Source organism: Camellia sinensis, chromosome 1 (genome assembly GCF_055761805.1).
Source record: "Camellia sinensis isolate YWXY chromosome 1, ASM5576180v1, whole genome shotgun sequence".
In the NCBI taxonomy this organism is placed as follows: domain Eukaryota; kingdom Viridiplantae; phylum Streptophyta; class Magnoliopsida; order Ericales; family Theaceae; genus Camellia; species Camellia sinensis.
In genome coordinates this window covers 180,452,890-180,477,474 of record NC_138961.1, presented here as the reverse complement: position 1 = coordinate 180,477,474, position 24,585 = coordinate 180,452,890, and positions in this window count along the sequence as shown.

Genomic DNA, 24,585 nt, shown 5'->3' with positions numbered 1-24,585 from the left:
TAGAGAGAAGGGAGAGAAATATAGGGTTTAGAGTGAGAGAGATATGTGTATAATGAGTGAGACATTTGGACCAAAACGTTATAAGAAAACAGGGCACGGACTGCCCAGTTGGCCGCTCGTGCGGCCTTCTCCACCGCTCGAGTGCCCCACCTTGACCACTCGTGCGGTCCATTTTCTCTGCTCGTGCGCTCTAGGCAAAATTGAATTTTCTAGGTCTAAGCCTCCACCGCTCGAGCGCCCTAGCCCACCGTTCGAGCAGCCCAGCCCCGCACGTGCAGCCTAGGGCCCCGCACGTACGGCCCAAGCCCAGCCACCCAAAAATTCTACTTCACTTTCGGCACTCCAGACTCACCCGCTCATCCTCCAGAACAAGCGAAAATTAACACCGAAAAGAAAAATACTAGAACTCCAAACAAAGGAACCATCCCGAACATTTCAAATCTAATGAAGGCAAATAGAGGACGAAGCGGAGAAGGAAAGAAAGAGAAATGGAAGGAACCCGGCCGTCACACAGCCAAAACCTACCGATCCCTTTGCTATATTTCTAAACCTAGTGCTTCCTACTCCTAAAAACGAACCTTCGCCCAACTCCATATGAGCCCAACCTGTGCGTTGAAGGTATTGACGGAGAAAGGGTTATCTCAAACTGCTTAATCTTCTACCTCTCCCTAATCCTCTCCCACCTAAACACGACTCTACCCAATATTGCACATTCCATCAGCAGTACGGTCACCATATTGACCGTTGATTTCGCCATGACCATGAAATTCGAGACTTGATTGACAATGAGGTCATCACCCTACTTGAAAATCGCAAAGCTGTCAATAACCCTCTCCCTGACTACAATAGATTGCCACTCCATAACATAAAACCCACCCACGGCTTGCCCACAACCAACCAGTACCCTAGCCAGCACATCATACCCGCCAATGAGCCCAAACCCATTGTGTTCATTCCTGAATCTTCTGATTCCGATCTGAGCAAAAGGAACAAAATCTTTGAAGAGATGGAAAATTTACTTGATCTTGGTAAGTTCAAGCTTGATGAAGCAGTGGACTCTCTACAGATGCCAGCATTGGTGGTTGGAATGATGAACCTCAGTCTCAACTAAGGGAATTATCGAAAAACACTTGGAAAGGAACTTCTAAACTAGGGGCATGGTGTGAAAAAGCAATTGTTTCGATCAAGAAGATGTGTGGGGACAACGTAATCGTGAGGTTCAATCTGTGAGACCCGATTTGAAAGTCGAAAATCAATCCTTCGGGGTGTGGATGTTAGTATTGCTAAATTAAAGGCAAGTCTGGACTTTCCTATGGGCTACTTGAAGTTGTTTTTGAAATTTTGCAGATGGACTTGGAGAATCCACTATAAAAAAAACCATGGGCTAAAGGCCACTAAACAATCCACTATAAAGATAATGAAATTACCCAAGAGTACAAGCAATTACCCAACTCACACTAGCAATGTATTCCACTCCTTGTGATGCTTCCACCTACGCCTTCGTCTCAGGATTGAATAGTATGGTGTTGAATCCACAACACCTTAGTTGAATCCACAACTATGAACTGCTTTAAACTCCTTCAAAGCATCAAAACTCAACTTTTCAAAATCCACCGATGAACTCTTTTGATTGGTTAAATAATGACAAGCTCCTTGATGCATACAAATCAGTCCAAATAAGATAGCAATCTCATAATGACATCACGGAAAACTAAAAAAAAAAAAAAAAAAACACCCTAGTAGCTAGCTCAAGTGTTCTCGAGGCTGCAAAGTCGGATGTGAGAGAGGCAACCCTAAAGAACAGCATAAGATGGCTTATATAATAGTTCTAGGTTGCACAGACCGCTCAAGCGGTGAGCCTAGAATATGCACGCACATAAGTGCCTTCACTCAAGCCACCAAGTGTGCGCTTGAGCGAAGAAAGTGAGTTCTCAGAAGTTTTGCAGATGGCCTAAAGTACTCAGAGCAAGGATTCTTCACTCGAGCAACGACTTGGTCGCTTTAGCGGTGAGCCTAGAACGCGCGCACACAAGTGTCTTCTCTCGAGCCATCAAGTGGTCACTTAATCACGGAAAGCTAGCTCTCAGAAGTTTTACAAAGGGTCTAAAGTAATGAGAGAAAGGATTCGTCGCTCGAGCGACAACATGGTCGTTTGAGAAATCCAAGAGAAAACAGGGGACAAACTTTACAATTGAAAGTGATTGTCCGCGGAATTGACAACACAAGGGACCTAACAATGACCCTTCGTTCTCCACCAATATATGTCACAAAATGCAAGCCAACAGTGTATTGTCCACAACAAAGCTGCGTGCATTCGGAAAGTCTCATTGGTGGAGGCATTGTAAGTTAGAGCACCATTTGTCCACAACTCATTCAACTCATCCACCAATGGTTGTATGTAGACGTCAATATTAATCTAGCTACGATTCTCTAGGAATAAGTAATGACATCCTTAAAATGGATCTTTCATAACTAACCAAGGCAGCATGTTGTATGGAATGAGTATGACGAGCCACAAACTGTAAGAGTTATTCATGTTTCCCGAAAGGTTTGAACCCATCAATGGCCAAGCCTAGCTTGACAATTCGAGGCTGCAAGGCAAACTCAGGATGTTGTGCATCGAATTCCTTCCATTCATCACTATCAGCGAGATGCCTCAATACCTCGTCGTCCACTCGTTTGTCTTTGTACCATCTCATGTCCTCAGCCCTCTTCCTTGACATATACAATCGTTTCAACCTTAGTATCAAAGAAAAGTATCACAATACTTTATGGGGGATCTTCTTACCCCTTCCACGATTGATCTTGTATATAGATGTCTTACAAGTTGGATATTTATCTAGTGTTGCATTCTCCTTCCAAGATAATACACAATCATTTATGCAAGCATCAATGAGCTCATATGACAAGCCCATGTCATGTAGTATTTTCTTGGCTTCATGAATTGACTTTGGAACCAAATTTTTTTTCGGTAAAAGTTAAGTTAAAAACTCTAGCATCATGTCAACTGACTTATTGCTCCAATGATTTGGTACTTTCATATTAAGCACCTTGGTCACAAACTTTAACAAAGTATAATTTGTACAATCCGAGAACACCTCACGCTTGGCATTAATTAGCAACTTATCAAAAGTTCTTACTTCCTCTTCCTGGGTTGTATCAGTCGATTTCCATCTTATTCGATCTTTCGCTAAGGCATCAATATCACCTAAAATTTCATCACCATCGACTCACATCTCATCATCATGATAAGCCTCGTTTGAAACACGAGGTTCCTCATACTGGTTAGTGTAAGTTTGCATAATCCCATATTAGAGCAAATGAATTTCCACATTTCTAATTTTGTCGACAAACATTCACACACTTTATACACGGGCACAAAATATTACCATTTTGGTCAAAAAAAACCCCATTGCAAGTTGAAGAAATAACTTGACCCCATTATTATATATAGTTTACTCATCTTTCCATCAGTCACCTAGGGCAATCCAACTGTTATCCATGTCTGATCACAAATAAAAGACTAGGAATAATAAAGTACAATATAGACTTATGTATTTATGAACTGTTTAAATTGAAAAATTCAATATGAGCTTCACCAAATATATCTACAGATCTTTAATAAAGATTCTTGTACAATTTCTAAGGTTATATGCAACCAAGGAACAAAAACTAACAAAAATGGTCATTAATAATTTTAACACATCTTTAACCAAAAAATAATAATAATAAAAAAAAGATCATTAAAAATCAACAAAAATCACCACACATGTCTATGCATCTTTAATATTTTTTATTTTTTTATTTTTAAAAGAAATCAACAAAAAGTGAAATTTAATTCAATTGTAAAGATTGGATATAGTATCCATACAAACTAATGTGTACACAAGGTAAGTACCAATATTTCAACAAGACTAACCACATAAAAACAAAAAAAACAAAACAAAAATATTAGATGAATCAAAACTAAACACCAACTCTCCTATAGATCATTAACCACTTGACCCATCATTATATTTGTTTTATAATGTTGGAAATTAGGTCAGGGTTTAGAAGTCAGACTCAATTGGGTCGCCCATGATGGCATGACCCGATTAGGAGAGATCCAAATTCAGTGATAGATTATATATCAAGATATGGGATAATCTTGATATGGGATAATTGTCACTATAATATATGATAATTATTTATTAGATATTATAGATATGGGATAAATATTATTTGGTATAATATATCTATAACATGGATCTCCTAACTCTCCTATATAAATAGACAATGGGTTCTGTATTTTGATATAACAAAAAACATACATTTTCTCTTCTCATAAACCATTATGCCTTTGTACTGTGATTGGTATGGGTAAAACTCTAGTAGTTTTACTCCATTGCTGTGGAGATTATTCAAGAGTACGTGATTCACCTTCTAAGCTAGATTCATTGTGCAATCTGTTTACCAACAAGGTTTGTCTGAATTCATATTATTTTTCGCTGTGTATATAGTATTATATTTCCATCATTAGTATCAGAGCCATTATTAAGGTGTTTTTGTGCTATGGAGTATCCATGAAATTAGTATTTTATACTAATATATGTATATATATTATTTTTATTTGCACAAAATACTGATGTTTGGTCAAAATAATTTTATCAGTTTTTTTATTCTATTTATATTTTTTATTAACATTCACAAGTATATAATATCCTCAAAATTACATTAATAGATTATAAATCATTATTGATAATTTTATTTTTCAAAGTTATCGAATATTAATGAAAGTAAGGCATGTGAAATCGGTATTAAAAAAAATGATAATAACACAGCACGAGATTGTTGCACTGCGTACACTGACATCAGTGCTAACACAAGCGCCAACACATGCATTGATACACGTGCCTAAGGCATGTGTGGGATTAGTATTGATAAGGCTCTGTGTGATGATCTGTGTATTGACCTACTTGTTCCTTTTGTTTAACTTCAATCTTGCCTTGTTAGTGTTTCTAGTCTCACTTAGTGCCTTGTTAATCTTTTGGATTTGTGGTGATTCGGAGACTCCCCTCAAAGTCTCTATCCACACTTGTTCCGGTGATGGATTCCTCTTGTTTCGGAAGTGTGAGGTCGGCCCGGTGTGTCGGGAGATGAACAAGGAAAATTTCTGGGCAGGTTGGCTAGCTGCACGTGCGGGGGCCTTGGGCCATACGTACAGGAGGCTAGGCCGCACGTGCGCAATTCAGGGGAGTGGGAGAGCTGCACACTGACTAAAAGACACGTGCAGAGTGAGGTCCGGGAGAGGAGCACCGCACGTGCGGAAGTGGAGGCCGCACGTGCTGGGAAAGACGCTCCGTACGAGCGGGAAGGGGCACCATACGTGTGGCAGACTAGGCAGCCCGAATCTCTATTTTTTTTGTCTTTTTGGCCGAATATGTATCTCATTCTAGGCATTTCTCTCTCACTCTAAACCTTATTTTTCTCCTCCTTCTCTCTAAAAACCCTCACCAAAACACTAAAACACTTTGATTCTTGTAATCCTTGGGTTTATATTCTTACAATCTAGAAGATCTAGGGCAAGAGCTTCACTTGGTATGGTAGAAATCAAAGCTCTACCTCATCCTTGAAGTTTAGGGTTTCATCTCCATTCCTTCATCAAACATTGAGGTAGGGATTTCTTGAGCTATATATACATGTTTTGCATTGTTGTTGTTGATTTAAAAGTTTCCTTGAAGTATTTGTGTTGATTTTGATTTTGTGATCTAAAATGTAGAGAGTTTTTAAAGTGGGTTTAAATCTCAAAATATTTTTACTAATCCTAGTGGGTTTACCTATTTATTAAACTCAAGAAAGATGGTTTGATAGGGTTTCTTCAAGGGGATGGGAAATGTTTGGTTTTGATGAAAACCCTAAGAATTTGGGGATTTTGGAAAATAAGGAAAATGCCTATAAAATTCTTTGTTTTCTTGTGTCAAAAGAATGAATGAGAGTAACTTCATCATATGTGTAGTAAAATAGCCATCTACTTGCTACATGAGAAATGAGATGGTGTTTTAACATTATTACTAAATATTTGAACATGTATCGTTGTGAGGTGACAAATGGTTGTGCACCATGAAATGTGTGAATTGTAAAATCTTAGAGATTAATGTTGAAAACATCACATGTAGCCTTGAAAAGGCTAACTTGTTATGAATTAAGCATGATGAAAGATTGTCGTTGCTATAAATTTATGGCATGGTTATTTTGTGAAATAACATTGAGGAGAAGAATGAGAAACGTAATTAATTGATATTGTTGTAGAGATATTTGAAAATGGAGTAAGGCTATGAGGTATGGGAAAAATCCTTGCATTGCATGCACATTCAAATTATCCTTATTATGCATTGTGAGTTTAGATTGAAAATATTTACTTCATGAAAGAAAGAGGTGTTATAATAAGAACTATGGAAATGTGGTATGGGGTAAATATGTTGGTAAGTCCGGATAGGGGTGTAGTTGAACTTGTTAAGTTGGCCTGAGTGTCTATGGTGAAAGACCAGAAAACTGCGCGGACAGGTGTCAAGCCTTTTAGTTAATACCAGTAAAAATGACAATTTGGTAGTGCCTGTTGAGCCTACTTGTAGACACCAACCTAGGGATTACCTGAGTCGTATTTACCGCCCTTATTGATTTGAATTGGAGGTTTTAAAAATTGTTGAGATTACAAACTTTCATTGAGAAACATGGTGATCACCAAGAAGAACATGAAATGAAATTTTCTTTAAAAGGGCTTTGCATGGCATTGACATTTGCTTTTCACATTGAGAGTTGGCCTAACTATAAATACTTCGTAAGAAATTCTCTACTGGGCTTTATGCTCACCCCTATGGGACTTTGATGCAGGTAAAGATGTGGCAATTCCGCCAAACTGAGGGCATGGATATGTTTTGGTAAAGAGTAGATTGCTCTTATTTTTGTTGTGAAGATTTGTAAGCCTAGGGCTAAACGTCTACGGGTCCGAGAGACCATTTTCTGTAACCGGGCTATTGCCTTGGAAGATGTAAGCCCTTAAGGGCATTTTATTGTTTTGAGACTAAATGCTTCACATGCTATAGATTCATGTGTTCTTTTATCATTGAATGTATATCCGGCATGTGAAACTTTTGTGTAAACTCATTTATTAACTATGTAAAAATAAAAGGATTATTGTCATTATTTAGTGAATGTTAATTAATGTGGGTAGTTTATGTTGAATTATTTCGGGGTGTTACAACTTGGTATCAGAGCTACCAAGTTTGAATACTTGGGTTCGCGAGAGGTGGTTGTTTTACCATAATGGGTTCATTTCGCATGATTAGAAAGTGTTTTGTCTTTCGTGATTATATGATAACATGCTTATATAATTATATGGGTATGGGATTGGACTTTTGGGATATTATTTGCGCCTATTAGATTCCTTGAGGTCTTATTAGAAGGGTACTTGATCAATACTCATTCTACTAAGAATTCTTGATTTTTCATGGGATGAATCTCATCACCAAAGGATAATTCAAGTGTTTATGTGACTAAGTGCATATGTGGAGTGAATTGAATTGTTGTTGTGATAGAATATGCATGATTGATATAGTCTAACACGTGAGCCAAGTTGCGAGCACATTTGGAATTATGTGCTAAGTTTGTTTATCTTGTTTCTCAATTAGGATGTCAAGAAGGGTTCAAACTCGTGGTAGTAGAGGTGGAAGGCGTGGTTGGGGTCACCAGGGTGTACATGAGTTGCCGATCCAAGAGGTTCCGGTGCAAGAAGAAGGTTTAGGCCAAGCTAACATGGCCGAGCAAGTTGGGCAAGTGGAAGTATTGAGGCAAGCGAGTCAATCCGCAATGGGGGCTCTAGCTCAAGAAATGGCGGGGGCATTGAGGGGTTCTATGAACATACTTAGGGTGGAGACCCAAGCTAGGGAGAACACTGTAGAGACACGAGCGAGCTTCCTGACGAGGGAGTTCATGCAGGCCAAGCCTGATGAGTTCCATGGTGGCCTCGAGCCAAAGAAGGTGGATGAATGGCTCGAACAAACTTTGAAGACTTTCGAGATGCTTCACCTTGAGGATAGTGAGCTTAGGGTGACTCTTGTGAGTTACTAGTTCAAAGGGGATGTGGGCAATGGTGGAAGTATGCCAAGGGCCGTATAGAGCCGACGTGGGAGGCATTTATGGTGGTCTTCCAAGATAAGTATTTACCTCCCACCGCTAGGGAGAGGTTGAGGCAAGAGTTCCAAGACCTTAAATAACTCAACATGTCCGTGGCCGAGTTCGAAGCAGCTTTTTCTAGTTTGTCCCGGTTTGCACCGGAGTTGGTAGCAATGTGTGGACACGCCCTTGGGCTTTATGCCACCATAGTTCGGACTCCCTTTTGTGTCACGGTTCTTAGTCTGAACCAAAGAGTCCAAATCCGGCAAATTGTTTTGAGAAAATAGATTTTTAGAAAAGAAGTGTCAAATATGGACTGCTTTGCCAAATACAGAGTCGCCACCTAAATATTTTTTAATGGGAGAATTTAGGAAACCCTAACTCGTTTGCCCAAGGCCACGTGTCCGTCATTACCAAAGTTTTCTCAGCTCAGAAACTTGGGTACGATTGGGGAATGTCAGCTATGAGCACCCCCTCTCGCCCGATCCGAAGATCGGCCTCTACTAGCCATGATATCCAATTTTGAAAACGTTATGTGTTCTTATTCTGGTTAATTAGCTAGAATTACTATGTGATGCGCACAGCAAAACAAGTATAGACTAGATCGCCTAATTTGGAACAAAGCATTGCATATCCATTCGTTTGGAAAATGTTTTGAAATTTGCTACTTGCGAGTAGGCTAAAACACGGATTTTGATGAGTTGTTCCAACTCAAGCAATCCAACCTTCACCCACAGGCATTCAGATAGTTCATATCACATAAGCATCTAGCCACATGGTAAGCATGCTGTCATGTTAACATTCACACTCATGCGAGATGCTAAAGCACAAAATACTTACAGTGTACTCCAAACCAAAACAAAGAACTTGTTAGCAATCAATGTATGATCCAAGTCCATGTTAAGTGCCTAATGCAACGCATACAAAATGCAATTAGGATAGGCTCGGCTAATCCTAGGATGGCATGTGAAATGCAACCATTTGATGCACATATTCAAGTTGGATTTGAAATACTGATGGAGTTAGCATGATGCGCCGAGCCCAGTGCATACAACACTGATGAATGATGCACGCATGTATAGCATAAGGTATGCTAAATTAAATATGCCCTAATACTAACCATCAAAGTAGGTAAGTAAAAGGGAGAAAGAAGTGGGGGTTGGAAAACATGCACACACACACTCACACTTGTTACAAATTCGCCCTCGCTCGGAGGGACCAAAAGAATAATACAATTAATTAACCTACAAGCTAATTAATTATTACAGACAAATTAAACTAGTTAAGCAAATTAACTAATCTAATAAAACAGTAAACAGCCTCGGGAAGAGGGCCCAATGTAATGCATGCTCGGTTCCGTTCGGAAGTCCACTGCCATGCACAAGCTGCCTCTGTTTTTACTGTTTGGCACCTCTGAAAATTGCACAAACTCCAAGGTTGCTTCTCTAAGTGCCGTGGAACACCACCAGCCATGAGGAATGGTCACCGGCCATGGGGAATGGTCATCAACCACCTGTGGAGATATCGGCCACAAATTGTTGGTCGGTCGGCACTGTATGTAGCCGACCGGCCAAAACTTCCTGCAGAACCTGTTTTGACAGCAGCAGAGGGCAAAACAAGGCATGGCAATGCATTTCAAGCAAATGTGTGCACCAACACATCCCTTATTATGTTTGTGAGTTAAAGGGACATGGTTCTCGATTCTCGAACCACCAATCGCGCATTTCAATACATGATGGCCCAAGAAACCAAGTATGCACTTTGATTTCAAATGAGATGCACATCAAACAAACAAGTGAGGCTCAACCTCTATCACACTCAATTCAAGAGGCAAAGCAGGCATGCCAATGCAATACAACCTAGGCATGTTAACTAAGTATGCAACATGGGCATGCAATGCACAATGCATACTAGGCATACAACCTATGCAAGCAAGCATGCAAGGCATGAGGCAATGCAAACCAACAAGTGTGCAAGATGCAATGTGGATGTTCAAGCATGCAACAACACATGGGGCAAACATGTTAAACAACCTAAACATGTAACAACACACAAGTATGCAACAACACACAAGGTGAGCATGAAATAACATGCGAATAATGGACTTAAACTAATTTGGGCAGCTCTATACTAAGCCCAAAATAGTGGCCAATTGCTAAGAGAATGAAGACCAAATAACATGCAAGCATGCATGCACATAAGGACCAACACTTAGGCATTGAAGAGCAACTCTCAAGCACACTTAACAGGATGAAAACATGGACAAATGGCATGCATTATAAGCTCTGAAAATCAAGTCATGAAAGGTGCCAAACCAACTAGACAAGACAAACAAGGCATGCAAGCAAAGCCAAAATTAAAGGCAAGCCAAAGGTGTATTGAACTACACTTAGCAAAATCGAACATGGCATGAATTAAGCAACCAAAATCAGAGTTTTAGCACATTAAGACAAAGCCAATAACACATCTAGATGGCATCTAAATGGCTTAAACATGCAAGCATGCACAAGGGCCTAAACAAGGGGCATAAGACAACAACCTTTTAACACATTAAAGGGGCATCAAATGCAAGCATGCAAGCATGTCATGAGGACTGAAATGACATGTTAAATGGTTCCAAACCACTGGAATAATGCAAGTAATGCATGCTCATGGTTCATACACTTGAGGCTTACAAGCCAAGAATGCAAAGAGGCTAAACAAAGCATGGCAAGCATGGCTAAGACAACCTACATCAGACCTTAAGCATTGCAAAACGAGCCTAAATCTTCACAAAGCTTGGCCAAAACAAGCAAGCATGGTAATCTACATGCTAAGTACATGTTAAGGCAACTGATGGCATTACAAGACATGTATTCTAAACAAGCATGGTGTGCCTAAACCAACATAAAACAGTGCTATAGCATGGCAAAATAACACTAAATAGCAGCTAAGATATGGCCAACATGAACCTAAATAAGATGCTCACTCAAGAGGCTAAAATGGCCCTTTTCAAGGACAACAAGGAGAGGGGGTGGCCCTCTCCTTCGTAGGACCTCAAGGCACCATCCTCACCACTGAAATCCCTCAAGATTTCAGTGGTGAGGAGGCCCAAACAAGGTGGTCGCGAAGCTCAACCAAAATGGCACAAAATGGGTCCAAACAAGCCCTAAGAGGGGTCAAACAATCCCGAAACTTAAAACACTCTTAAACAACTATTTAGAGCAGGCAAAAACAAGACTTTTATATGTTATACACAAAGTCTAAAAACAGTTTTAAGATAGGTAAAAAAGCTATGCAAAAATGGGGAATAAAGGGTGAAGTTCTTACCCTTGATGAGCCTCTTCAAAAATGGAAGACCAACAGCTTCCTTAGGCTCAAACCAGTCCAAAACCTCCAAGAACAAGCCCCTTATGCCTCAGCAACTAAGGTATGCTGTAATGGTAGGTGTTTGTGTGAAAAACTAAGGCCAAACACACACAAAACACTCAAGAGAGGGAGAGATATAAAGATAGAGTATGAACAAACCCTAACCCTAAAACTCAAAGCTCTGAAAAATTTGGTAACCCTAATGGAGGGAGAAGAGGCTCCCTCTTATAGACAATCCCTCTTGTAAAGCTTTCCAAACAAGCTAGTCAAGAGGGAGATCCCTCCATACACGTGTATGGTGGGGAGCAAAGTGTATGCCAGCTAGCACAGCTGGCATAAAAATATCTGCAAAAGCAGATGAATAGTGGTCGGCCAGCCAAAAATGCAATTTGACCAAAATAGATGGCTGGTCGACCATCTAAAGTGCCGGTCGGCCAAACTTTGGCCGATGGCAACAAAACATAGCCGGTGGCCTCAAGCCATGGCCGGTGGAGTGTGGGGATGGCCAACAAGCCATTCCCTGCCCTCCAAAGCAAAAACACAAGTGTTTGGTGCAAAACCAAACACAAAACAGTCGAGTCGAGAGATCCTGAGGCAAGGCGCATAGCCGAGACCTCCGGGAACTCAAGACGAACACAAACAAGGATGATCACCGAGTGTTCAAACGGTGACGTCCAAGTCTTGGGGACGGTCAAAAATAGGGTGTCTACAGTGGAGTGAGTGTCAAAGCCCAGAGACGACCCATTTTTGACAAGGCCGAAGACTTAGACAAAGCATGCAAGACAATAAAGATATGCACCCGAGGCAGGGGCAAAATGCAACTGATAATGCAAGAAGCCGAGCATAACTTATGATCATGCAAAGAAAGCTGTAACGAAGCATAACATGCAACAGTTTTAAGCTAGCATACAACAATCCAACTACACTACAATGCAGAAAGAATGTAAGAGAATTAGGCAATTCTCGATACGTCTCACTCGGAGAATACAATACCTGCGCGGTTCGTCTGGTTGCACCAGCTTCAAATGAACCGTACATACAATATCGTGCCTATAAAAGAAAGCAACTTAACAGGTACAATATTGTTAGCAACATGCATGACAATGCAAAATGAATGCAAAAATGCTATGCAGTATATACAAAACTATGTATAAACAATGCAAACGATAATGCAATGCAATTGAATCATAATCGAACCACGAGCGGTACAAAACCACACAAATGTCAAAGAGATGATGGAGATGCAAAGTCTGTCTACCATAGAAAAGGTGCCGCAACCCTCAAACCAACATACCAGCGTGGAATAGGCGCGCACACATGTAGAACTATGAGTGATGTAGACGGACACAAGAACAAGTAATTGGGTGGAATGACATAATTGGGGAAGTGACCCGCTGAGGAAAGACCATGACCTTAATGCTGGATGCGAAAATTACACTACAATGTAATATATACAATGGATATAGCGCGCGGGCCAAACCAAATCTTGCCTAGGAAAGGCATGTACACATACAAGCCATGTCTAACACAGAAAAGGTGCTGCAACCCTCAAACCACAATATCAGCAGTGGAATAGGCGCGTACACATGCAGAACTGTGCTTCAACGCGAAAAGTATGGACACATACCAAACCAAGCTCAACATGGAAAGGCGCAAGCCATAGATGGATGTGATGCGGCAAATGCATGCAAGCTACAATGTAACATATACAAATATGCAATGGAATGGAATATTTACAATGGATAAGGCCTGCGGCCCAAGCCGTATCTTGCCTAGGAAAAGCATGGACACAAATAAGCCACGTTTAACACAGAAAAGGTGCCGCAACCCTCAAACCACAATATTAGCAGTGGAATAGGCGCGTACACATGCAGAACTATGCTTCGACGTGAAAAGTATGGGTACATACCAGACCAAGCTCAACATGGAAAGGCGCAAACCATAGATGGGGGTGATGTAGTGAATGCATGCAAGCTACAATGCAATATTTACAAATATGCGATGGAATGAAATATATACAGTAAAATGCATGACATATGCAATATTTATAGTGATGCATGACATATGCACTATTTACAGTGAAATGCATGACATATGCATGTTTGTTTTTTGTTTTGTTATTTGAATGCATGACAATGCATGATGAAGGGAAAATGCATGATAATGCATTTTTTTTTTTTGTGTTTTTATTTTTGAAATGCAAATGATGCATGTTGTTTTTGTTGTTTTTCTTTTTTTTGAAATGCAAATGCATGTTGTTTTTGGCTTTCCTTTCGAAATGCAAATGATGCATGTTTTTTTTTGAAATGCATGTTGTCTGGAATGCGCGACAACGCGAGTTGCTTGAAATGCATGAAAATGCATGATTTCGAAATGCACGACAATGCGCGGCTTGAGATGCATAAAAAAATGCATGATTTTGTTTTTTTTTTTTAAATGCATGAGAATGCATGATTTCGAAATGCGCGACAATGTGCGACTTTTGAGATGCATGACAATGCAAATGAGGAAGATGCATAACAACACATGTAAAGTGCGTATAGCAACGCGTGACGAGGATCATGCATGACAATGTAGACGCCAAAGGTTTCGCACCTTCGAAGGATTTAAGGTCTCCTAGACCGAGTGTATTTAAGGTCTCACCAGACCGGGCGCATTTAAAGTCTCGCCAGACCATGAGAGGTGCATAACAATGCAAGTGAAAAGTGCGTGACAACGCGTGTGATGTGTGCATGACAATGCAACCTAAGGTGAAGTCCAAACATGCTGAAATCATGTGACAAAAGGGGGCAGGGAGAAACATAGGGACATATCCCGGTGTTTCGGAGTGGTTCAAGCATTGGAACGTGTTCCAAATGCTCTTAACCAGAGAGGAAGAAACATAGGGACGTATCCCGGTGTTTCGGAATGGTTCAAGCATTGGAACGTGTTTCAAATGCTCTTAACCAAAGAGGGAGAAACATAGGGACGTATCCCGGTGTTTAGGGATGTATCCTGATGTTTAGGGACATATCCCGATGTTAGGGACGTATCCCGGTGTTTAGGAAAGAGAGGGAAACATTGGGACGTATCCCGATGTTTCGAAAAGAGAGAGAAATGTAGGGATGTATCACGGTGTTTCAGAGTGGTTCAAGCATTGGAACGTGTTCCAAATGCTCTTAACCAGAGAGGAAGAAACATAGGGACGTATCCTGGTGTTTCGGAATGGTTCAAGCATTGGAACGTGTTCCAAATGCTCTTAACCAGAGAGGAATAAACATAGGGACGTATCCCGGTGTTTCGGAATGGTTCAAGCATTGGAACGTGTTCCAAATGCTCTTAACCAGAAAGGGCGAAACATAGGGATGTATCCCGGTGTTCAGGGACGTATCCCGATGTTTAGAGACGTATCCCAGTGTTTAGGGACGTATCCCAGTGTTTAGGAAAGAGAGGGAAACATTGGGACGTATCCCGGTGTTTCGGAAAGAGAGAGAAACATAGGGACGTATCCCGGTGTTTCGGAAAGAATGGAGAAACATAGGGACGTATCCCGGTGTTTCGGAAAGAAGGGAAACGTAGGGACGTATCCCGGTGTTTCGAAAAGGTAGGAGAAACATAGGGACGTATCCCGGTGTTTCGTAAAGAGAGAGAAACGTAGGGACGTATCCCAGTGTTTCGAAAAGGTATAAGCATTGGAACGTATTCCAAATACTCTAAACCAAAGGGGGAGAAACATAGAGACGTATTCCGGTGTTTCGGAAAGAGAGAGAAACATAAGGACATATCCCGGTGTTTTGGAAAGGTATAGAAACATAGGGACGTATCTCGGTGTTTCGGAAAGAGAGAGAAACGTAGGGACATATCCTAGTGTTTCGAAAAAGTATAAGCATTGGAACGTATTCCAAATACTCTAAACCAAAGGGGGAGAAACATAGGGATGTATCCTGGTGTTTCGGAAAGAGAGAGAAACATAAGGACGTATCCCGGTGTTTTGGAAAGGTATAGAAACACAGGGACGTATCCCGGTGTTTTGGAAAGGAAGGAGAAACATAGGGACATATCCCGGTGTTTCGAAAAAGGAGAGAAACGTAGGGACGTATCCCAGTGTTTCGAAAAAGTATAAGCATTGGAACGTATTCCAAATACTCTAAACCAAAGAGGGAGAAACATAGGGACGTATCCCGGTGTTTCGAAAAGAGAGAGAAACATAAGGACGTATCCCGGTGTTTCGGAAAGGTATAAAAACATAGGGATGTATCTCGGTGTTTCGGAAAGGAAGGAGAAACATAAGGACGTATCCCGGTGTTTCGGAAAAGGGATAAAAACATAGGGACGTATCCCGGTGTTTCGGAAGGAAGGAGAAACATAGGGACGTATCCCGGTGTTTAGGAAAGGTGTAAAAGGGCGTGCATAACAATGCGATTGAAACGTGCATAATAATGCAAGTGAAAAGTGCGTGACTACGCAAGTGAAGAGGTGCATAACAATGCAATACAGGTGCACAAGGCAGTGCGATGTAAATTAAATGCACAAAACAGTGCGATGCAATGCACTAACAAGCACAGGTAAGGTGCGCAAGAAAGCGCGAACAATGCAATGCACTAACAAGTGCAGGTAAGGTGCCCAAGAGAAGTGAGATAAAATGCATTTTCTATGCAAGTATGGGGGCATTAATCATGTACTCTGGTGCCTCCAATTTACCTTTCAGAGGACTTGGCAATACGCTCAGCTCAAAAGGGGACACCCTGTCTATATTGGTGAGAGATAACATCCGCAGTTGCTTTAATTGCAATTCTGACTTGAAGCAGGCTTAAGCTTGGGGTTGAGATACACTCATACTCTAGAGAAATGGTGAGGCCTGAGAAGGTACACCTGGAATGCAGTCTCAGAATTTGCCGAAGTTGAAGCGCACTAAGATGCTCCAAATTTTTCTTCTTTTCTTTTGCTTTGCAGTCTGGAACCCACATAGCTTCAAATAGGTCCTTGTTTTACTGTTCACACTTATCGGGGGTGGACCCTGCAGTTTTATGAAAGAACAAATACTGTTTTGCACAAATGTGGAGAATGGCATAGCACTCTGAGCACAAGATGATTTTTTTGGAATTGAGAAATGAGTTCTTAACCGGGTATTGAGCCGACGACTGGCCACAACCAAAACGACTCGACAAAGGAAAAACAAAGGTAAACAACCTAAACACATCGAGTAACACTCGAAACGACTCAAAGCAAGAATTGAGACAAAACAAAAGACACGACACACAAACGCATTACAAAGATGAGAGACCTCTAAGTACGCGAGGAGCCAGTTTTTTTCCGGGTATTATTTCCCACCCTTTTTCTCATTTGTGATTCTCACATCACTCGGCCCTCAGGCTCTGTTTTTCTGAGAAAGCCCTTTTTCTCTCAGCACACATCTCTCTATTCTTCAATCTCTCATTTTTTATCCCTCCCTTGGGTGGTTGATGGATAAGCTGGAAATTGTCAGCTCTTGCCTCTGGTATTCTACCAGATTCTCATTCTTGTTCACAACAGTGAGTTTCTCCCACAGAGGGGCTACGCTACAACTGGGTGTGTAGCAAATCTGCAGCTAACATCGGTTGATGATGCTCTGCTGGGGAGTTTGGACGTAATCAGATCTGTCCAGATAAGGGAGTGGAATATCTTGTCCCATTCCGGTTCGTGCTTCGCACTTGGCTTGATACCTCGCTGCTCGGAGGATGAGAGAACTTTCAACCCTTTTGCTGTTAACTTCAGTGGTGCCCTTTTTTTGGCAGATATAGTGCCCTTATGGCAAATAGCTGACGACGGGGAAAAGACAGAACACCTGACTCAACTGTGCCCTTATTTCATCATTTTGACCATTTTTTGTTTTTGGCTTTCTACTAAAACAATTTTGACCAAAATGAGAGTTAGATTAACATGCTTGTTCAATTTTCTGATTTAAAATCATGCAAGTCAGGCTATGAGCACTGAAAATTTTCCCTTTTTGGGTCCAAGAAAAGGTCCACTCTTGGAAAAGATGGAATAATTTTTTAGAGATCAGTCAACCTCAGTAAAAATTCTCAAAAATTGTTTTTGCAAAAAGCCACTGCTCAACGAGCACGAAACTTACTCTTGAGATGCATAACCTCAGATCTCAAGGAAAATTGCCCCTTGTTTGAGGAGAGCTGCATGGCAACGGAAAGTTGCCCCTTGTTTGAATAGCACTGCAGCGCATTGGCAACGGAAAGTTGCCCCTTGTTTGAATAGCACTGCAGCGCATTGGCAACGGAAAGTTTCCCCTTGTTTGGATAGTACCACAGCGCGTTGTAATCAGTCTTTACAATGAAGGTCACAACCAAACTCTCGGATACAGAGAAGGCAAAGATGATCAAAACCATCACATGGACACACTCGATTTAGAAGTGTTTGTGGCTGGACTTCGGAATGAAGCTGCCTACGTATCCCTAACATGGGAATCAAGCCTTACGTAGTTCAGGTTAAGGTACACTCTGGTATTAACCTCTCCTTTTACGCTTTAACTTTTGCCAAGGCCGCCTTTCCGGGTTTTCAACCTTGCGAGCTTTGTTTTTCTTTTCTTTTCAATTCTTTTCATTTTTTTTTATCTTTTCTTTTTCCTTTTCGTTTTTCATCTTTTCTTCATTCTTTGCATTTTTTCTCTTTTTCTCTTTTTTTTTTTCTTCTCCTTTTTTCTTCTTGCTCTAACTTTTGCCTGGGTCGCCTTTCCGGGTTTTCGGCCCAGCGAGCCCCTCAAGGGTAAAAGTGTAGCTTTGTCCATGTCAAATGGTTTTGAGATCCCGAAGTCATCTGAATCCAGGAGAATGGCTGCTGTTCACTGACGATGCAGGAGTCCATCCAATGGGGGGCTGAATTTGCCCCTAGTGTTGTGGATCGAAACTCAGTTTTTCTTCAGCAATACTCTCTTCTTTCCTCCCTCTGGGATTTGGCATTCTTGCCGACCTTTTTTGATTTGTGGAATTATCCATCTTCAGCTCTTCGAGCACATTTGAAATTCTTTGCCCCTGGTTCCAGGGGTGCTTCTGATCTAGCTTTGCAAGCTTCTTTTGATGACATCTGGTCTTCTTGATCTGACTTTCTTGCCTCTTGTTCGAGGGTTGCTTTGAATCTGGCCACACAGGCCTCACGTTGTAGTTGACCATTGAACATTCTGAATTTAAGTCCAAGGTTTGACAATGATTGGTCGAGTCTTGAGGCTGAGAGTGATCCTAGGTTGCACAATCTCAAGAGCGATTCTACACAGGTCTTCGCAGGATCACACAAAACATTTTTTTTGAAATCTTTTAAGAAAGCGACAAATCGCTCGGGCTAAAAACAGTGCGGAACCAATCTGGATCAAGTCAAGATTCTTCTCAGTACTCACATTAACAAGCATGATCTTGATCATTAAGGGCTTAGCATGCCTCTCTTTCTCTCAATTGATCAAATTTTGCAAAACCCGAGAAATTCCTTCCTCTTCGTTTTTATCACAATGTTTCGAAAAAAGTTTTGGAAAACTTAGGTCGATGCAATGAGTTCGAGGCACAGAAAAGGCACAGCTTCTAGTCAAATACTGCCATCTCATTTAGAATTTCTAGCACAACTGGCACACGGCAGAAGCAAACACAAGAGTGTGAAAATCACTGTTGTTCCATTCAGATCTATTGGCATAAATGGCTCCAAGGCAGAAACAGACTCAAAAGAAAGCAAAAAGACGAACACAAAACAAGCAAGTGATGTCCGAGGTAACACCCCCGAAATCACCCGACTCTAACAAAACAAGACTGGCTCAATATGAAAAGACTAATTCTATACAACGAGACAGACTCTAAACGACATAGCAAAACTGACTCAATACCCGAGTCAGAAAGTAGAAAAACCAACATTAACAAATGCTCAAAACAGTGCGTGCCATACGCCACATCTGGAGTAAACTGAGTGCCACCCACAGATGGTTCATCCACTGATCACATCACATTATCCCCCACAAGTTCACTGATCAAGTGTCGATAGACTTTGCAGGACCTGGTGCGGGAATGACCTCGTTGTCAATCAGATTTTGTATCTCATGACGAAGACGAACGCAACTGTCAGTGTCATGACCGATTTGTTGATGGAAAGCACAGTACTTATCCGGGTCATGCTTTGCAGGGAGAGGGTTGGGTAGAGGCCGTTGTTCTAACGGTTTCAAATGTCCTTTCCTGAGTAAGACCCCTAGGGCTTTAGACAAAGGCATATAGAGTGAGGTGAAAACCCTCTTGCCTCAGGGTAGATAGTCCGAAGTTCGGGGGTTTGGATTGGATGCACCAACAAAGGGGGTGGCTGTTCTTGGTGTGGTGGTAGCGACCATGTCCATTTCGGAAGATCTTGCAGCTGCATCACCACTGGTGGTCGCATTCGAACTGCGGTTGAATGCCCTCTTGGGCTGTTCCCTGTCATTGTCAATCATGCCCTGTTTTAAAGCATCATCAATCTGTACTCCCATCTCATGCAAATCTGAAAAAGTGGGGAAAGGGAGAACGATCATCTTCTGCATGAGCTTGGGTTGGAGGTTGCGCACAACCATCCGAATCTGATCCTTGTCGGTTGGCCTAATGGTCATCATTGAGGCCTTGGCCCTCCACCGAGTTACAAAATCGGAGAAACCCTCATTTGGCTCCTGCCTAGTCGTCTCGAGATCACGGGTTGTAATCTCGATTTGTGTATTGTAGGAGTATTGATTGACGAAAGTCTCGGCCATCTCATCCCAATTCCTCTTAACATCGTCTTCCAATTTTGCATACCAGATGGCTGCTACACCCAACAGGGTCCGGCCAAATAAAGAAAACTTTTGTAGTCTGGTGAGGCCCATCAGCCTTAGAATGTCTGAAAACAACCGTAGATGCACCATGGGATCCCCAGATCCGTCAAAGCGGTCAACTTGTGGCATCTTGAATCTGTCTGGCAGCATCACAGCTGCGTCGGTATACCCGTCCTCAATGTCCGGAATGGACTTCACACCTTGAGATTTCTTGAACAGCTTTTCAAGCTTGCTCACTTTTAATGTCGTGGGGTCCACCTCAAACTCGAAGGGAGAATCCGGTTGATTGGTAGGAGTGGGTGCCTTGGATAGTTGAGGTAGAATCGGGGGCGGAGCCGGCCCCGTTGGGATGCCTGTATCCTCCTGGACATTCTGAACATTCACCGTCTCCCCAGGTATTGGGACTCTTGGTGGCGGAGGAGCTTGGTGCGAAGCAGATGCCCCGGCCTATTGCTGTAGCCTGGTGATTGTCTCTGCCTGTTAGGCTATGACTACGGTCTGTTGCTTAGCGAATTCAGCTTGACGAACAGCGTCTTGCTGCATGGCTTTCATACTATCTTGGAGTTGGCGCACCATCTCTTCCAGACCCGACATATTGTCCTGATCTAACTGAGCAACCGGTATATCTGTGTCTGCAGTAGGCTCAGAAATCTCAACCCAACTATTCAAAGATCACTGATCTGGTAGTTGTTGTACTGGTGGTCTGTGCCTGACTAGCCTTCTGGCCCTGATTATCCTTGAACTGAGTCTTTGACCTGACAAAGTCTATCAACACGGATCCAATATACCCGGGGGATATTGGAGCCCTCTGAAGCTATAGTTCCACGACTACCTTGCAAAAGAGAAAACAGACAGTATCTCAACTTGATTTCACCAGAACAGGTATACACATAGCTGAACGACTGCGCCCTCTACTGAATTCTGTCCAGAATTCTGTCCAGAATTCTGCCTGTAAACTGATACCCTCAGGTAAAACTGATTCCCCGAATATCGGTGCCCTCAGGCCTAATACCCAGACTTGCAAACTGATGCATGCATTCCTGTAGAGACACGCTCTAAAAGAACATAACAAGTAAGTGAGAACCAAAACACCCCTATGTTGGGGTAGGGTTTCCCTATCCTATTTTGTCAGGAGCTAGGGTTTCACTACGCACGCAGCGGTTTCGCACAACCTATAATCGGGTAAACAACCTGTCCTAGTTTGGAATGGTCACTATGGATTTTGAATATGCACTAGGTCGAATGGTCAAAAGGGTGCCCCGGTAAAAATCGGGGTTTGTGTTCCATACTGGCAGAGCTCGCAACTGGTCAGCCTTATGGTCATGCCTTGACAAGGCAAGCCTTCGGCAAACCATTCAGGAATAGCAGATGGCCAACACGGTGTCCTAGGCACACCAATGCACATTCAATGCAAAGAAACACATAAGTGTAGTCAAAACAAGATATCATGAGTTCGAGTCAATTTCTCTATAATCCCCAGTAGAGTCGCCAGAAACTATGGACGCACCCTTGGGCTTTATGCCACCACAGTTCGGACTCCCTTTTGTGTCACGGTTCTTAGTCTGAACCAAAGAGTCCAAATCCGGCAAATCATTTTGAGAAAACAGATTTTTAGAAAAGAAGTGCCAAACATGGACTGCTTTGCCAGATACAAAGTCGCCACCTAAATATTTTTTAATGGGGGAATTTAGGAAACCCTGACTCGTTTGCCTAAGGCCACATGTCCGTCATTACCAAAGTTGCCTCGGCTCGAGAACTTGGGTACGATTGGGGAAGGTTAGCTATGATCACCCCCTCTCGCCCGATCCGAAGATCGGCCTCTACTAACCATGATATCCAATTTTGAAAACGTTATGTGTTCTTATTCTGGTTAATTAGCTAGAATTACTATGTGATGTGCATAGCAAAACAAGTATAGACTATATCGCCTAATTTGGAACAAAGCATCGCATATCCGTTCGTTTGGAAAATGTTTTGAAATTTGCTACTCGCGAGTAGGCTAAAACACGGATTTTGATGAGTTGTTCCAACTCAATCAATCCAACCTTCACCCACAGGCATTCAGGCAGTTCATATCACATAAGCATCTAGCCACATGGTAAGCATGCTGTCATGTTAACATTCACACTCGTGTGAGATGCTAAAGCACAAAATAGTTACAGTGTACTCCATGCCAAAACAAAGAACTCGTTAGCAATCAATGTATGATCCAAGTCCATGTTAAGTGCCTAATGCAATGCATACAGAATGCAATTAGGATAGGCTCGGCTAATCCTAGGATGGCATGTGAAATGCAACCATTTGATGCACATATTCAAGTTGGATTTGAAATACTGATGTAGTTAGCATGATGCGCCGAGCCCAGTGCATGCAACACTGATGAATGATGCACGCATGTATAGCATAAGGTATACTAAATTAAATATGCCCTAATACTAACCATCAAAGCAGGTAAGTAAAAGGGAGAAAGGAGTGGGGGTTGGAAAACATGCACACACGCACCCACACTTGTTACAAATTCGCCCTTGCTCGGAGGGACCAAAAGAATAATACAATTAATTAACCTACAAGCTAATTAATTATTACAGACAAATTAAACTAGTTAAGCAAATTAGCTAATCTAATAAAACAGTAAACAACCTTGGGAAGAGGGCCCAATGTAATGCATGCTCGGTTCTGTTCGAAAGTCCACTGCCATGCACAAGTTGCCTTTGTTTTTACTGTTTGGCACCTCTAAAAATTACACAAACTCCAAGGTTGCTTCTCTGAGTGCTGTGGAACACCACCGGCCATGAGGAATGGTCACCGGCCATGGGGAATGGTCATCAACCACCTGTGGAGATATCGGCCACAAATTGTTGGTCGGTCGGCACTGTATGTAGCCGACCGGCCAAAACTTCCTGCAGAACCTGTTTTGACAACAGCAGAGGGCAAAACAAGGCATGGCAATGCATTTCAAGCAAATGTGTGCACCAACACATCCCTTATCATGCTTGTGACTTAAAGGGACATGGTTCTCGATTCTCGGACCACCAATTGCGCATTTCAATGCGTGATGGCCCAAGAAACCAAGTATGCACTTTGATTTCAAATGAGATGCACATCAAACAAACAAGTGAGGCTCAACCTCTATCATACTCAATTCAAGAGGCAAAGCATGCATGCCAATGCAATGCAACCTAGGCATGTTAACTAACTATGCAACATAGGCATGCAATGCACAATGCATACTAGGCATACAACCTATGCAAGGCATGAGGCAATGCAAACCAACAAGTGTGCAAGATGCAATGTGGATGTTCAAGCATGCAACAACACATGGGGCAAACATGTTAAACAACCTAAACATGTAACAACACACAAGTATGCAACAACACACAAGGTGAGCATGCAACAACATGCGAATAATGGACTTAAACTAATTTGGGCAGCTCTATACTAAGCCCAAAACAGTAGCCAATTGCTAAGAGAATGAGGACCAAATAACATACAAGCATGCATGCACATAAGGACCAACACTTAGGCATTGAAGAGCAACTCTCAAGCACACTTAAGAGGATGAAAACATGGACAAATGGCATGCATTATAAGCTCTGAAAATCAAGTCATGAAAGGTGCCAAACCAACTAGACAAGACAAACAAGGTATGCAAGCAAAGCCAAAATTCAAGGCAGGCCAAAGGTGTATTGAACTACACTTAGCAAAATTGAACATGGCATGAATTAAGCAACAAAAATCAGAGTTTTAGCATATTAAGACAAAGCCAATAACACATCTAGATGGCATCTAAATGGCTTAAACATGCAAGCATGCACAAGGGCCTAAACAAGGGGCATAAGACAACAACCTTTTAACACATTAAAGGGGCATCAAATACAAGCATGCAAGCATGTCATGAGGACTGAAATGACATGTTAAATGGTTCCAAACCACTGTAATAATGCAAGTAATGCATGCTCATGGTTCATACACTTGAGGCTTACAAGCCAAGAATGCAAAGAGGCTAAACAAAGCATGGCAAGCATGGCTAAGACAACCTACATCAGACCTTAAGCATGCCAAAACGAGCCTAAAAGCTTCACAATGCTTGGCCAAAACAAGCAAGCATGGTAATCTACATGCTAAGTACATGTTAAGGCAAATGATGGCATTACAAGACATGTATGCTAAACAAGCATGGTGTGTCTAAGCCAACATAAAAAAGTGCTATAGCATGGCAAAATAACACTAAATAGCAGCTAAGATATAGCCAACATGAACCTAAATAAGATGCTCACTCAAGAGGCTAAAATGGCCCTTTTCAAGGACAA